The following is a 16496-nucleotide window of genomic DNA, read 5'->3' as shown; positions in this document are numbered from 1 at the left end:
AAGGAATGTATTACTGGGGGATGTTTATATTAATGAAAAACTCTGGGAATCCCCACAAGGAAAGAGCAGTCTAGGAAAGAGATTATTTCAATCTACACCTGAACCCTTATCATACACAGAATAACCATACACAGGATATTACAATGAGGATGGACTGCTGCAGGGAATGTAAGTGGAGAGACTGAGGCTGGGTGCCAGACAGGCAGGCAGTCACCATAGCTAAAAACAATCATGCGCAAGCTGCAGAACCTTTACTTAGGACTCGCATAACCTTTACATAAGAAAAGCTGGCCTAGTTATTCTCCTTTTAGCTATATGGTAGAGCAATAAAATAGTAACTTCAGAATATAAATAACAAACTAGAGATGAACCTGTAGAATAGCCTATAGAAATACAAACAACAGATAAGACTAAAATTAACATACCTAAACAGGTGTAAATTCTTTAGCAAAGGTCAGATAAGAAGGTACAATCGTTAACTGTGAAAGGCCAAAACAGAAACCATAACAAAGCATGATGTCATGTTGTTTAACCAGCAATAAAATCAAATAGTATAAATACAGTTGTAACAAGGCAATAAAGAGAGAAGCTGATTGTCCTGATGCTCCGTGTCCTGCATTCTTCCCCGATGCCGTTCACACCTTTGGGGACCCCTGGACCACTGACTGGGGCTGGACCCTGGCACTTAGAGTATCTTGAAAAAATGAATCTGTAGCACAACTTACTTGTAATCCATAAAAACCCACAATAGGCATCTGTTGTTCACACACGATCTAAGGCATCTAAGTATACAACAGTGCAGGCTGTACATCACCACTGTGAGAGGTTCAACCATGCGGGACAAACTCATTCTACCAGGAAAGAAACACATTTCTCAAAAGACTTTGAAGGAGAAAGTACCAGTGTAGTGACAGTGTTTTTTCAAAGCATTTAGATGATCAAACTAACCAGAAAATAAGGTCATTTTGCAGGGAAATTGAACCGTGTCTGTACAAATGTTCATTTCAATCGCCTCCAGGGAAGTAAAGCATGAATTACATCATGTCATCGACCAAATCCTTACTTTTGCACAAGCTCATAAGAAAGACTTTGAAGAACAGTAAGGTTTCAGTATTTCTGTTTACCTTGAGTTGCCTAAAAGAGGTATAACGTGTCTATTCAGTGGCGGAGGGTTACACACTCTACACATGTGTAACAGCATTTTAGTGCATCATCATATGTAAAACTGAAACTGCTCCAGAGTGAAGCATGAGGAACAGGCAACTCTCTTAAAGACCTTTACTTTATAACAAATCACAGAGGAGAGGAGCACTCTGCAAAGGACTTCCCTTGTGTATTTACTCAAAGACTGAATGTTCCTTGAAATATTCTTTGTATTTCACAAGACATAACAGGAACCCAATGCCTAGGTTGTGAAATTAGCAAACCAGTACTGGAACAGTGACTATTGGGGATTTCAAGCAGCAGCTCTTTGTGGACACTTGGAATGAACGCTGTGAAAGGAATTTGTATGAAGCGAGATTTGGGCACAGTTGTAGGCACTCCCTAAACAACCAATGTAGAAGTTATGCAAATAATGAATGTTGCAACATATTCATTGATGAGAGGTTGTTATATGGCACAATTCTCCAGAAGATATTAACATTCTACATAATACAAAATGCGTCGTTAATTTCAGGATGGAAAATCATTCCAAGGGATAAAATGCATGTATTTCCCTTTCAAAGAACACCCCAGTCACTACATTGGTGCTTGCTCCTTCAAAGTCTTTTGAGAAAAGTGTATATTTACTGGTTGAATGAGTTTTGTCTTGCATTGTTTAACCTCTCACAACGGTGATGTACAGCCTTCAATGTTGTATACTGAGAATATCTTGAAAAACATGGATATTTAGCACAAATTACTTTTAACCCATGAAAACCCACACTAGGTAACTCTTGCTCAAACACATTCTTATACCTAAAGCATTTAAATGATAAAACTAACCATAAAAGTCATTTTGCAGTGAAATTCAATAGTTTCCAGTGAACCAAAGCATGAATTACTTCAGGTTACCGATGAAATTCTTACATTTTCACAAGCTCATAAGACAGACTGTGAGGAATAAGATTTCAGGGTTTCAATTCGCTTTGAGTTTCCTAAAAGAGGTAAAACCTGTTTATTCTGTGCTGGAGGGTTACAAATTGTACATATGTGAAACACCACTTTTAGAGTCTCATGTTTAAAACTGAAACTGCTACAAAGTGAGTGAAACATGGGGAAACAGGCAACTTTCTTAAAGAACGTTTCCTTGTAACACATCACACAGGAGAGGAGCACTTTGCAAAGTACTTCACTTGTGTATTTAATCAAAGATTGAATGATCCTCTAAATAATAGTTGTATTTTACAAGACATAACAGAAAACCAATGCCTAGGTATTAAAATTAACAAGCCAAATTGGAACAGTGTATGTTTAGGATTTCAAACAGCAGCTCCTTGTGGACACATGGAATGAGCAGTGTAAAATTAATTCATAGGAAGCTGGATTTCAGCAAAGCTGTAAGCACTCTCAAAGCTACAAAAAGAGGAGTTATCCAAATAATTAATCTTGCAACATGCTCTTAACATGAGAGGCTGTTATATGACACAACTCTCCAGAAGATATCAACTTTCTACACATTAAAAAATGCTTGTTAATTCCAGGATGGAAACTCACTGCAAAGAGATAAAATGCATGTATTTATCTTTGAAACAACTCTCAGTCACTACATTGGTGCTTTTTACTTCAAAGTCTTTGGAGAAAAGTGTATATTAACTGTTGGAATAAGTTTTATCTTGCATTGTTTAACCTCTCGCAGCAGTGATGTACAACCTTCAATGTTGTATACTTAGAGGAGCTTGAGAAACGGATTTGAAGACTATACTTTCAGGGATCCTTTCTATAGTTTGTTACTAGAGAAGTTTCTCTGAACGTGTAGAGCATCTGTTCTTGGGTACTTTAAGGGGAATATTGACAGCAACACAATCATAGAGGGGGATTTTAACACTCCACTCTCAGCACTGGATAGATCATCAGGACAAAAAATCAACAGGAAAACAGAGACCTTAAATGACTCAATAGACCTAATGGATTTAAATAACATTTCCATAACATTTCACCCCAAAGCATGTATTCTGCAATACACATTCTTCTCAAAAGCACAGGGAACAATCTCAAAAACAGACCACATGATAGGGCAGAGGGCAAGTCTCTACAAATACAAGATGCTTGAAATCATATCAAGCATCTTCTCGGATCACAATGCCATGAAACTAGAAATCAACCACTATAAAAAAGCTCAAAAATATTCAAACACATGGAGGCTAAAGAGCATGCTATCAAACAATGAATGGGTTACCAATGAGATCAAGGGAGAAATCAAACACTTCATGAAAAGAAATGAAAATGAAGAGAAAACAACCCCAAATCTATGGGACATGGAGAAAGCAGTCCTGAGAGGAAAATTCATAGCATTACAGGCCCATCTCAAGAAACAGGAAAAAGATCTAATGAACCATATAACACACAACTGAAAGTAGTAGTACAAGAACAGCAAGAAAAGCCCCGAGGAAGTAGAAGTAAGGAAATAATAAAGATTAGAGCAGAAATTAATGACATAGAGACTAAACAAACAATATAAAAAATCAATGAAACCAAGAGCTGGTTCCTTGAAAAGATAACTCAGATTGATGCACCTTTAGCCACACTCACTAAGAAACAAAGAGAGAGGACTCAAATAAATAAAATCAGAAGTGAAAGAGGCAATATAACAACTAACCCAAGAGAAATATGAAGGATTTTAAGAAAATACTATGAGCAACTATATGCCAACAAACTGGACAACATGGGGGAAATGGACAAATTCCTAGAACCTTCCAAAGCTGAATCAAGAAGAGGCAGAAAACCTGAATAGGCTGATAATAACTAATGAAATTGAAGAAGTAATCACAGAACTCCCAGCAGACAAAAGTCATGGAACAGATGAATCTACAGACGAGTTTTACCAAACATTCAAAGAAGAATTAACACCTTTTCTATTCAAACTATTCCAGAAAATTCAAGAGAAGGAAAAACTCCCAAACTCTTTTTATGAGGCTAGCATCATCCTAATCCCAAAACCAGATAAAGACACTAGAAAGAAATAAAATTACAGGCCAATATCCCTGATTAATATAGATGCTAAAATCCTCACTAAAATACTAGCAAACCGGATCCAGCAATACATTAAAAAGATCATACATCATGACCAAGTGGGATTTATTCTGGGGATGCAAGGCTGGCACAACATCCGCAAATGAGTAAATGTGATACATCACATAAACAAAATGAAGGACAAAAATCATATGATCATATCAATAGATGCAGAAAAAGCATTTGAAAAAATCCAGCACCCATTTCTGATAAAAACTCTCAGCAAAGTGGGAATTACCAACTTATCTGTTAAGGAACATTCTTCTTTATTTTTAAAAGTTATAGGTTCCAAGACATAAGATATCTAAATTAATAATAATAAAAAATACATATATATCCTATGACACTGACAGGAATATGTACAGTGAAGAGGCAGTACACTATCGGGCAAGAGTGTGCGGCCTTTGGAGTCAGGCTGGGTTTACTTCTTAGCTCTACCACTTAATAGTTATTTAATCTAGTTGTTCCTGTCTCCTCATATGTAAAGTAGGAGTAATACAAGTACCTACCTCTTGGGTTAAGAGGTTTAAATGGGATAATACATATAAAGTATTTAGAATAGTACCTGCTACATACTATACCACAGGCTAGCACACTGTGGCCCACAGGCCTGCTGCCTATTTTTACAAAGTTCTACCAAAACACAACCACACCCAATTATTCATGTGTGGCCCTTTTTCCACAACAGTAGCATAGTCATGAACAGGAAAGAGTAATGTTATCAGTCTGCAGCCCTACAGTGGGACTTTCCTACAGACGCCTAAATACAACTTTGTTTTTTGGCTAAAAATGATTTTTCTCAACTGCCTTTTAAGATCTTTCACATTCATATGCTAATTTACCAAAATTCTAGTTAATGGTGTAGTTTTCTATTCAGCTTACTTATATAATTGCTAAAAGCTCATCTCCAGAATCACGCAGACCCAAAGGAAGCTCTACCATTCCTTAACTAGTTCTGTGACCTTAGGAAAATTACTTAACTTCTCAGTCTATTTCCTTATTATAAGAATCCTAATCTCGCCCGGCCGGGCGTGGCTCAGCGGTTGAGCGTCGACCTGGGATCCAGGCGATCGGGGTTCGATTTCCGGTCAGGGCACATGCCTGGGTTGTGGGCTTGATCAATGACTCTCTCATCATTGATGTTTCTATCTCTCTCTCTCCCTCTCCTTTCCTCTCTCTGAAATCAATAAAGACATATATATTAAAAAAAAAAAAAAAAATCCTAATCTCATAGGTTGTTGTATTAAGAGAAACAATTCAGATGAAGTGTTCATTGCCTGCTTAACTTTGTTATTTTTTATTTTTTTAAATCATCTATTACTTGAATTAGGCAATTTTGTATACTAAATGCAAATGAGGGCACAAGCCCAGCTGGTATGGCTCAATGGTTGAGCATCAATCTAGGATCCAGAAGATCAAGGTTTGATTCCTGGTCAGGGCACATGCCCAGGTTGTGGGCTCGATCCCCAGCAAGGGGAGTGCAGGAGGCAACTGATCAATAACTCTCATCACTGATGTTTCTATCTCTCTCCCTCTCCCTTCCTCTCTCTGAAATCAATAAAGACATATCTAAAATGAAATAAAAAATGAGAGCCCAAAATATTTCAAAATATTCTAATTAAATCCCAAAGAAAATAATATCTTCCCAGTCTAAGAAAAAAAAAATTAAAAATAACTGTTTGTTTTTAAACCCATACATGTCTGTGAGGATTGCTTTCCATCCAACATACACTGGGATGTCTATTGAAGTGCAGTCAAATGAATAACAAAATAGTTTCCAAACTTTTTCTTCCACTCATTAATCTATTCAACAAATAATTATTAAGCAACAACTTGCTGTGCTTAGCATTCTGAGGATAAAAATTGATTATTAAAACAGTGTCTGTCACCATGAAGTATATCCTATGGGGAGATAAGAAGTGTCACAAACAACTGCCATATTTCCTCCTATTAAAGATTACACAGAGGTTTTGCCTCAGAATGTTTTTACATTCTTTCCTGAAGATATAAATTTTCCTGCTGATACACTGGATTAAACACTGGAGTGACTCAGGGCTTGGTGCTGAGCATCATCTTCTCACTGCACTGTCCAGCACAAAGAGCTCACACATGCCAGCGGTAAGAGAGACGGACCCTAAGGTCCTGACAGCACGAGGCTCCATGCCATCCGCTTGGACTTTTACGTAAAAGGAAAATGGGCTTCTAGCTCACTTAAGCCAATGTTCTTTGGGAGTGCTTGCTGCTCCCTGCAGCTGAATCAATTCCTAACTGATGCAACGATCCAACCAAATTCTCAACGATGAAAGGAAAGAAGCAACAAAGAAGGAAAGGGACATGTGGGACAAAGGTTGTAATTCACTAAAAATACCTAAGTATCTACTATACATACAGGTAGTAGGCACTGACCTAGGAGCTGGTTAATTTAAAAACAAACAAAACACTGTCTTTGGGTAAATAAAACTGAGAAAACGCATTCTAGTAAGGAAATCAAAGGTGCTACTCTGTCTCCAACACCTCAAACATGGTATGCCAAAGACAGTCATTATCTTGCCCCCAAAAGATACTGCTCATATGTGTGGGGCAAGGGGTAGATGGGACATCTCTGTATCTTCTCAATTTTTCTGTTAACTTAAAACTGCTCTAAAACAATTGTCTCAATTTTTTTTTTTTAAGGTCAGGTCCCCCTCCCTCCATATTTCCTATTTGTCTAGTATTCACACTCAAAACCTGTGTCATATCTGATTTCTCATATGCACTAACCCTCATATCTGACTATTTATCATATTCTAATACGAAAGTATACTTTGTTTTAAGATTATCCTCTTTAAAGCATGATTTCCAGTAAAATACTGTGTTCTTTTAAGTGGAGGATACACATATTTAATTATTTAGTATGTACACACTCTCCCTTCAGCTAGACTATAGGTTTGTCATTTTGTTTCTGTTTTTTTGGAGGGCAGACACCATGTTTTAATCCACAACACACAGCCTAGTCCTCAATAAATACTGAAAAACAATCAATAAATGAGTCCCAGTTGAAAAAGCTGCTTTGTTATGTGTTCTTAGAAAGGCCTATATTTCACATTCAGCTTGCAGTGTGGTAACTTCAGGTAACTCCAACTGCTGTGTGGGGTGCTTTTTAGATTCGATATGGTAATAACTAGTACAGAGATCAGAGCTAGTTCACAAGAAACTGAGGAAGCTTTGGGATACACCAAGTGCATGGGCTATAAAAATGGACACTACTATTACCTATGAGAATATTGTGGCCCAGCCAGGCGTGGCTCAGCAGTTGAGCATTGACCAAGGATCCAGGTAATCGATGTTTGATTCCCAGCCAGGGCACATGCCCGAGTTGCGGGTTTGATCCCCAGTCGGGGCCGTGCAGGAGGCAGCCAATCAATGTTTTTCTCTCTTTCTCTCTCCCTCTCCCTTCCTCTCTCTGAAGTCAATAAAGATATATTTTTTAAAAAAGAATATTGTGACACAACCCATATATTAAAGGTACTACTGAAAAATTAAACCAACCATGGTTCTGAGATTTAGTTTTTTAAATGAAAAAAAATCCTTATGATAAATAAATTTAAGACAGCTTTTTAAATAGGTTGTCTCTCTTTCTTAATATAATATAAATGTACATTACCCAAACATACAGATTTATGCAACATTCCCCCCCTCTCCCAGTTCAAACTGAGATCATATGTTCTTGGGTCACCTTTTCTAGCTACAAATGTGAAATTTGAGATAGGAATAAAAATCCCTTTAATATTAACTAAAGTAAGATGTAAAGTGGGAATGGAAATCTGCCATTACTAATTAGCACTGTTAAGAGTTAATTTTACGCCCAGCAGAGCGGGGCTCAGCGGTTGAGCGTCCACCTGGGATCCAGGTGATCGGGGTTTGATGCCTGGTCAGGGCACATGCCCAGGTTGCGGGCTCGATCAATGACTCTCTCATCATTGATGTTTCTATCTCTCTCTCTCCCTCTCCTTTCCTCTCTCTGAAATCAATAAAGATATATTTAAAAAAAAAAAAAAAAGTTAATTTTACTAGAACAGACATTTGTATAACAAAAGATATACATCCGCTTCTTTATAAATTATAATGAACTTGGAAATATAGCCTATCAATTTCATCTGTGAAACGACATCATTCCGCAGTGTTAAATCATTCATTATAAATGCTAGAGGCTCAGGTGAGAGTCAAGATGAAAGAGGATCCAGTAGCCACTTGTGTTTAATTTTAGACTTTTCTGCCTCAGCTCACAAAGAAGCACCCTTGACTAAGGGGCCCTTTGTAAATTCCACAGCTTCAGAGTTAAAATGTCCAAATGATACTTCACAGATACAGGGGAATTGAGACTAGAACAGCATCTTTAAAAGAATAATCTAGGACACGTGTGGGGAGCCGCTGTGGCCCCAGGCACAGAAGAGCTGCCTGGGTGAGCTGCAGAGGTGCTCTCCTGCTCCCTGACCCAGACCTTGAGGCACCAAAGCAATACTAAATTCTAGAAAGGCTAATTAGGAAGCTGGCCCCGGCCTGAAGGGTTAAAGGATAGCTAAGCCACATACCAAGCCAAGGACTCAATCCTCCCCAAAAGCTCCCATTAGAAGCCGAGATAAAGATAGTTCCCAAGGCCTGAGCTCCTGCAGGAGGCAGGGTGTTTACTCTGAAAGAGCATTCCTAGGGCCTTGGAGGAATTACTTAGTATCGGGCAAGGGGAAGGAATGCGGGGCGGGGTGCTATTCAGCACAGTCAGCAGTGCCTGTGCATATTGAGCAGAGAAAATGAACTTGGGCCGCGGCAGCCACGAGCTGCAGCCCTCCCGATCCCATCTTTTTTGTGTCTGTCTTTCCTCCATCCTCACCCCTTCCTCAGGACCGTTCGACTCTGCCGGCGGGCTCCGGCAGGCACGAGAGTATAACAGAAAGTAACATGTACTTGTGTGAGAACCTTCTTTTATAAATATTTGGAAGCATAACTTCTTTTCTTTGCATTGACTGAGACCTGCTATGCAGTATTCCTTGAATAATTTATCATAGTGTTTCTTTGCAAGTCTCTTCTCCCTAGATTCATAAAAAATATAAATTTTCATTTAGAAATTCAACTGTGGTTTGCTACTTGGAAGCAATGTCAAATAAATAATGCATATGATATAAATATTAATGTTTTAAAAGAGGTCTATTACTTATATGTGCCTAGAATATTGGGACATTAACTCTTACAGTTCTCTCAGAGAGGGAATCTACAAGACTGACAGTCAGAAGGAGAACCAGCCCACTCTTCACTTTTCAGTCTTTGTAATGTTTGGATTTTTAGAACCATTTTCAGGTTATTTTTTCCCCAAAATATTTTTAGAAATTTTAAAGAAGTCCTAGCTGGTCTGCTCAGGGGTTAGAGTGTGGGCCAGTGGACTGAAGAGTCCTGGGTTCAGTTCTGCCAGGGCATGCACCTCGTTGCAGGCGCATTCCCCGGCCCGGGTTAGGGCATGTGGGAGGCAACCAATCGATGTCTCTCTCACACTGGTGTTTCTCTCCCCCCTCTTCCACTCTATCTGAAAAGCAATGGAAAAAATACCCTCAGGTGAAGATAAAAAATAAAAATAATTTTTTTTTAAAGAAACATATTATACGACAACAGACAATATTCTTCTAAATGTTTTTTAAAGACAAACTCAAGCAATGAGAAGTCAGTTAAAACTGCTAAAAATTACCACAAGTACCAAACTAGAGTCAGACCTGAGACACGGTTTCATGTCCTCAGTTCAGCGCTGTTGCACGCAGGGTGGCAGAGGGTGAGAGCACCGGCCGCGCCCTGCGCCAGCCGGATGGCTGAAACCACCGGCTCTCGTCCACTCCCTCCTCCTCGCTCCAGAGAAATCTCACTTTCTCATATGACAGCCATGTCTGTCTTGTCGTTTTCCCTGGAAAATAAAACTATTTCAATTTAATATAAACAATTAGTCAATTTAGGAGGTTAAGCAGTCCTGTGAGATTTTTGGACACCTGAGTAAATATATAATACACAGAGATAAAGACAGTTTTATGCGTATGCATATATGCACATGTTTGTAAAAACCATTTCAGTGCACCATAAAGAGTGCCACTACAGAAACAATTTAAATGGATAAGAAATTCATCCATCTCTAGCACTGGTTTCAATTATACACAAGGTGATAAATAACCAAAGCTGGGATGAGAAATCTGAGGAAACATTAAATGGACAGGGAAAAATGTATGAAAATTTAAAAAAGCCAATCACCGCACCCTATTGAGATCTAATTTTTAAAAACATATGAAGAGTTTTCCATCCCTCATTTTACTACCGTTTCTTAGGAAGAATAAGTAAGGAAGAGAGTCGAGGAATATACTTTTTCCAGATGCTAAGTTTGGGGGTAGAACAGGGATTGTTGGGGAGTACAGGCCAAATTGAGAAGGGAGTAAGTTTGGGATAGATAAGATAGCATAAAGTTTTTCAGGGCTCTCCCAGTTCAGAAAATTGTTAAGTCAGAGGGAAAAACCCACACAAAACCAAGAGGCTCTGAAGAGCCCCAAATAGAGGAAGCAATTTCATGTGTGGGAAATATTAGTGAGGTTTCTTGCTTTCCCTACACTTAAAAAAGCAATCCCAAATGCTGAGGTTTAAAAAGGTCAAAGACCCTCCCTAAGGGGAAAAAAAATTCCGTACGATCAGGCACATCTGTATTGCTCACAAATTCTGTTATTGCCAGGGGCAGATCTGGCTCAGCAGGCTACCTGTTGCCACAAAAATAGGGTTCATGAGAAGCTACTTAGCTAGAAGCTATGGACGGTCTCTCCACCTTGTGATATAACAAGGAAATCAGAATGGGAAGCAGAGGAAAATTACAGAACCAAGAAGACATAACAGCTGTGGGTCTTCAAAAGATCTATCTCCACAGACCCCTCTAATTCTACATAAACCTCATGGCACTTACCCAAATCGCTTGAAATCTTCTCTTTTGCCTCCATAGTATAAAATATAGTCATTTACAAACTTTGCATGACTTTGATACTGAAATGCAAAAAATTAATGATTTTATTTGTTTAAAAGTTGTCCTATGTCCATGATGTATCAGTGAGTAGAAATCAAAAGCATAGTATGAGTCTATTTAGTTTTTTTAAAATGCAAATATACATTATACATGCTTATAAATTCAAAGGTAGAAAAAGGTAAGTATTAAACTATTCCATATGAACATTATAGAGTACAGGGACTTTCACTTTCCACTGAATGCTGTTTATATTGTTTGGAACATTTTTCAAGCATATACTACTCATGATAAAATACATCTCTATCTGGGGAGAAAGTTTCCTTTTCTCTTGCTAAACTACATATAGCCTCACACCACCACTCATTTTAATCATCACAATATGAAAAAATATAGTTTCTAAAATTAAAGGTAAGGAGTAGAATTTACCTTTCATTATTATAAAATATAATTGACCTATTCCAGTAATAATAAAGCCTCTAATAATAGAAGATGAAACTTTATAATACTAAATCCTAACTTTAGGCTTTCAAAAAAAACACAGCAAATATAAGAAATATTATTTTTTATACTTTAATATTCAAAGAATCCACAGTCACGTTTATTTGCAGTGCAGTGTAACAAGATACATGAGATTAAAATGTTTTCTTTTGAAAAGCTTAATGGTACTCTCTCTAGAGGTGAGTTTGCACATACTAGAACTGACCTCATCTATAATACCATCTGTGACTACATCCTATTAAAGATAGTGACTTAATTGAACAAAATGTGTTCCAATAGAGTACCAAATCAGAATATACTTCCAAAACTGGAAACAAAACAGTTAACATTTCAGAAAAGAAAAAAGAGACAGCCAAATACCTGAAGATACTGGTTTTAGCTCTTGGTCTATCACTAACTGATCATGTGGCCATAACAAGTCACTTAAATCTTCTAGAGATGGGGTCAGCAAACATTTTCTGTAAATAGTAGATGTGCAGGCCATCTGGTCGCTGTTGCAACTGCACGGATCTGCCATTTTAGTATGAAAGTTGGCACAGATAACGCCTAAATGAATGAGCATATCTGTGGTTCCACAAATCTATTTCCAATAGGGAGTGGGTGGGACTTTGCTTCCAGGAAGATGAAGTAGACAAAGATGTACTTCTCCCTACTCTTCCCACTAAGAACAGCTAAATCCCTTGGAAGTTATATATTTATTTTTTTATTTTTAAATATATCTTTATTGATTTCAGAAAGAGGAAAGGGGAGAGAGAGAGATAGAAACATCAATGATGAGAGAGTCATTGATTGAGCCCGCAACTGGGGCATGTGCCTTGACCGGGAATCAAACCCCAGTCGCCTGGATCCTAGCTCGATGCTCAACCACTGAGCCACGCCCGGTCGGGCGGAAGTTATATATTTAAAAAACACAGGAAGCCCTGCTGGTGTGGCACAGTGGTTCAGCATTGACTTATGATCCAGGCAATTGAGGTTCAATTCCCAGTCAGGGCATGTGCCCGGGTTATGGGGCCTATCCCCAGTAGGAGGCCTGCAGGAGGCAGCTTATCAACGACTCTCTCTCATCATTGATGTTTCTCTCTCTCTCTTCCCCTCTCCCTGCCTCTCTCTGAAATCAATAAAGTCATATTTAAAAATACAAAACAACAAAAAACAAATAGGAAGCCCTGGCCAGTGTGGCTCAGTTGGTTTTATGTTGTCCCATACGCTGAAAGGTTGCTTGTTCAATTCCCGGACGGGGTACCTGTCGGGGTTTCAGGCTTGATCTCCAGGAAGGGGGCATGCGGGAGGCAGCTAATCAATATTTCACTCTCATATCAATGCTTCTCTCCTCTCTCTCTCTCCCCCCTTGTTCTAGCTCTAAAAATCAATTCAAAAATCTTTAAAAAAAAAGAAACACAGGAAGACTCTGAAAGGTGGAGAGAAGGCATATTAGCTAGGGACCTCAGGACCCATGGTATAACATGATTTTAAATCCCAGATTTGGAGGTGAAGAAAGCTGGAGACCTGGAAATATCAACTAGCACAGATTTTTTTAAAATCCCAAAAGCCTTCTCTAACTGAATAACTAAGAGATAGGCAGTCTAACAAGATAGATAACTTTTAGACAATAACTATTCTACTCCAGCCAAACAGTCCAGAAAAAAACTGTGTCCCACCTCTACCCATGCCAGAAAAGGGGACCTAGACTTTCATCCTTACCAGGCTTTAAGTAGATGCCCCAACACCCCCAGATGAATGGTGTCAGAAAAGGCAGAGTAGACATTGAAATGCTAAAGGAACACAGAGCACAGGTAAACAACTGGGTCAGGAGATAAGAGGAATAAATAAATTGTTGACAAAAAAACTTCTATAACTTAAAGTATCAGAAATTATAACAAAGTGAAACAGATTACTCCAGGTGGGAGGGAGTGCATCTAACTGACATCATATCCCTCTCCCAATCCTGACCATAGCAATACACACCTAGACATACTTCAGGTCTTCCTTGGCCTCTCTCACTCTCCAATATTCAGGAATACGGAAGGTCAGTGGTAGCAGTTACTGTAATGAGCCACAGTCTTACCAAAAAGTTGAGCTGATACATGCCATAATAGGGAAGCAAGGTATGGCTTAAAGAGAGCCCCAACTCATGCCTGAGAGTTGAAGCCACAGCAGACCTGAGAATAGACCTACTTTTAAATACAAGTTTTACAAAGGTCTTAACTAGCCAAGAACCAGGTAAGAAGAGAATGAGAGTTAAATGAGACATGTTGAGAGCTTGGCAAAAACAGGTTGGAAAAATATTTGCAAGTTCATGGACTTTGTAAACCTATTTATAGAACATTAGGAATATGTTTTCTTATTTTGTCTCTAAATCTTTCTTATATATTAGTAAGAGAGAATTCAAAGGTATAAATGGCAAAATTTCATATCAATAAAGACTTATCTTTAAAGATAAAAACTCAATCTGACTTTACAAGATTTTATTAAATAAAAAAGATTTTAAAATATTCTACTAGTTATAAAAACCTAGAAATATAAAAAGAATACAGCATCCATAGCTATGAAGTGAAACCTTCTATTTCTTGCTTCTTCCTTGTTAAGACAAATTTTATTTTAAACAAATTTCAAGGTCATCTTTTGGAGCAGTAAGTCATCTTCAACAGTCCTGGTTTATTAAGAAGAAAAATTACTAAACGAGCTTCTCTCAAAGGGTTTCCTGCTTCTTTATATTTTCACAACTGGAACATGTTTTAAAGAATTTAAGTCTTAACTTAAAAAAGACTCACTGAGGAGGAAAACAAGCTGGCGGCGTAACAGCTGCACTGCTGCCTCCTGCAACCACATCAAAAGTAAAACTAAAATACAGAACCGCCATCACTCTGAGCCTCCTGAAATCTGGCTGCACAGAAGCCCCACAACCAGGGACCTGAAGAAGCACCAAGACCAGTAGGAGGGGCGAAGACATGGGCCAATCGGGGCTGAATCGCGGAGACGCGGCTGCGGGCCCACACCCGGTGCTGCAGTTGAAACTGGGAAGGGAATCTCGGTGGTGGAGGTTTCCAAGAGGAGGGAGGGGTCCCAGCCCCACAGCAGGCCCCCAGCCCAGGGCTCCAGGCCTGGAAGAGATGTCCCCACAACTCTGGGCTGTGAAACCCACCGGGACTGTCCCTGAGGGTCACGGAGGCTGTGGGAACCCCAGCAGCTCCTCCTAAAGGGCCCGGCACGGACTCACTCGGATGCTCCCTCTGAGCCCAGCGCCGGGAGCAGCCTGAAAGGACCCGGGACACTCGGGGAGGGACTAACCTGCCTGAAGTCGGGGCGAGAGGCGGAGGGGCGGCTTCCTCCCAGGCAGAAGGGCTGGCGGAGGCCATGGCTCCTTTGGTAAGTCCTCCCCGTACACAGCCGGCAGGCAGGCACCATATTTGAATCGCCAGCACCTGACTCGCACCATTGGCCCCGCCCCTCCCCACCTGCAGCTCATCCAAGCCATTTCCAGGGGCTTTTCTATGCAAGTGGCCTCCCAAACCTCATGCTGAAGACTTTCCTAAAATCTCTCAAACAAGCAGCATCGGGCCCCATACAGCTTGATAAGTGGCCCCAGGCCTGGCACTAGCGGCAGCCTACAATGGCTCATAGCTTGGCCTCTCCTGGGCTCCTCCAAGCCCAGCACAAGTAGCAGCCAACTACGGTTTGCTGTGTAGCTTATGCTGGGTGGCCCTGGGCAAGGCACTGGCACAGGCTGACTTTGCACCTCCTGGGAGGCCCAGAGACAGTGCGCCTGGTGATCAGACTCGACCATGTGGATTACAACCCTACCACATCCATGAGTGACACTTAAGGGGCGCACTTGGTGAACACCAAAGCTCCACTGAAGTAAATCCTGCTCCATAGGGGTGTCTCCAGCACAGCAGCTCTCTGGCTGTAGTTGCAGCTGGTCCTCACAGCTGATTGGCCTGGGGGTCAGTTCCTCACAGGGACACCAACAGCAACCAAGACTCACCTACCACAGGACAGTGCACACAGCCCACACAGGGGAGCACCTAGAAGGCCCAGCTCAGGTGACTGGGGAGGCTGAGCCACTGGGCCCTACAGGACACCTACTACACAAAGCCACTCTACCAATTCCAGGAGACATAGCAGCTCTACCTAATACATAGAAACAAACACCTGGAAGCAGACAAAATGCGGAGGCAACAAAGGAAAGAACAGAAGAAATCTCTAGAAGAGGAACTAAATGAAATAGATCCAAGCAAGCCAACAGATAGAGAGTTCAGAATTTTGGTTATAAGGATGTTTAAGCAGACTATTAGGTAAATAACTGAGAAAATTGATAACATAATAAAGTACCAATTTGAAATGAAGGCTACAGGAACTGAAATGAAGAATAATTAACAGGGAATCAACAGCAGAGTAGAGGACGCTGAGAATCAAATCAGGAATTTGGAGCATGAGGAAACAAAAAACACCCAACCAGAAGAGCAAAAAGAAAAAAGAATCCAGAAATATGAAAATAGTATAAGGAGCCTCTGGGACAACGTCAAGAGGCCCAACATTCATATTATTGGGGTGCCAGAAGGGGAAGAAAGAGACCAAGGAATTGAAAACCTATTTGAAAAAATAATTACAGAAAACTTCCCCTACCTGGGGAAAGAAATCAACTTACAGGTCCAGGAAGCACAGAGGGTCCCAAAGAAGAGGAACCCAAAGAGGCCCACAGCAAGACACATCATAATTAAAATGACAAAGGTTAAGACAAAGAGAGACTCTTAAAAGCAGCAAGAGAAAAGCA

General features: G+C 39.9%; 1 pseudogene; it reads left to right on the top strand.

The window, feature by feature from the left end:
• The first annotated feature begins 2895 nt into the window (after positions 1 to 2895).
• LOC148090980 (small nucleolar RNA U3) lies at positions 2896 to 2968 on the top strand (annotated as a pseudogene).
• Positions 2969 to 16496: the final 13528 nt, after the last annotated feature.

This window comes from Miniopterus natalensis, chromosome 19 (genome assembly GCF_054644295.1).
Source record: "Miniopterus natalensis isolate mMinNat1 chromosome 19, mMinNat1.hap1, whole genome shotgun sequence".
Classification (NCBI taxonomy): Eukaryota; Metazoa; Chordata; class Mammalia; order Chiroptera; family Miniopteridae; genus Miniopterus; species Miniopterus natalensis.
The sequence above is the reverse complement of the archived record's forward strand: the minus strand, read 5'-3'. Positions and strand labels throughout refer to the sequence as shown.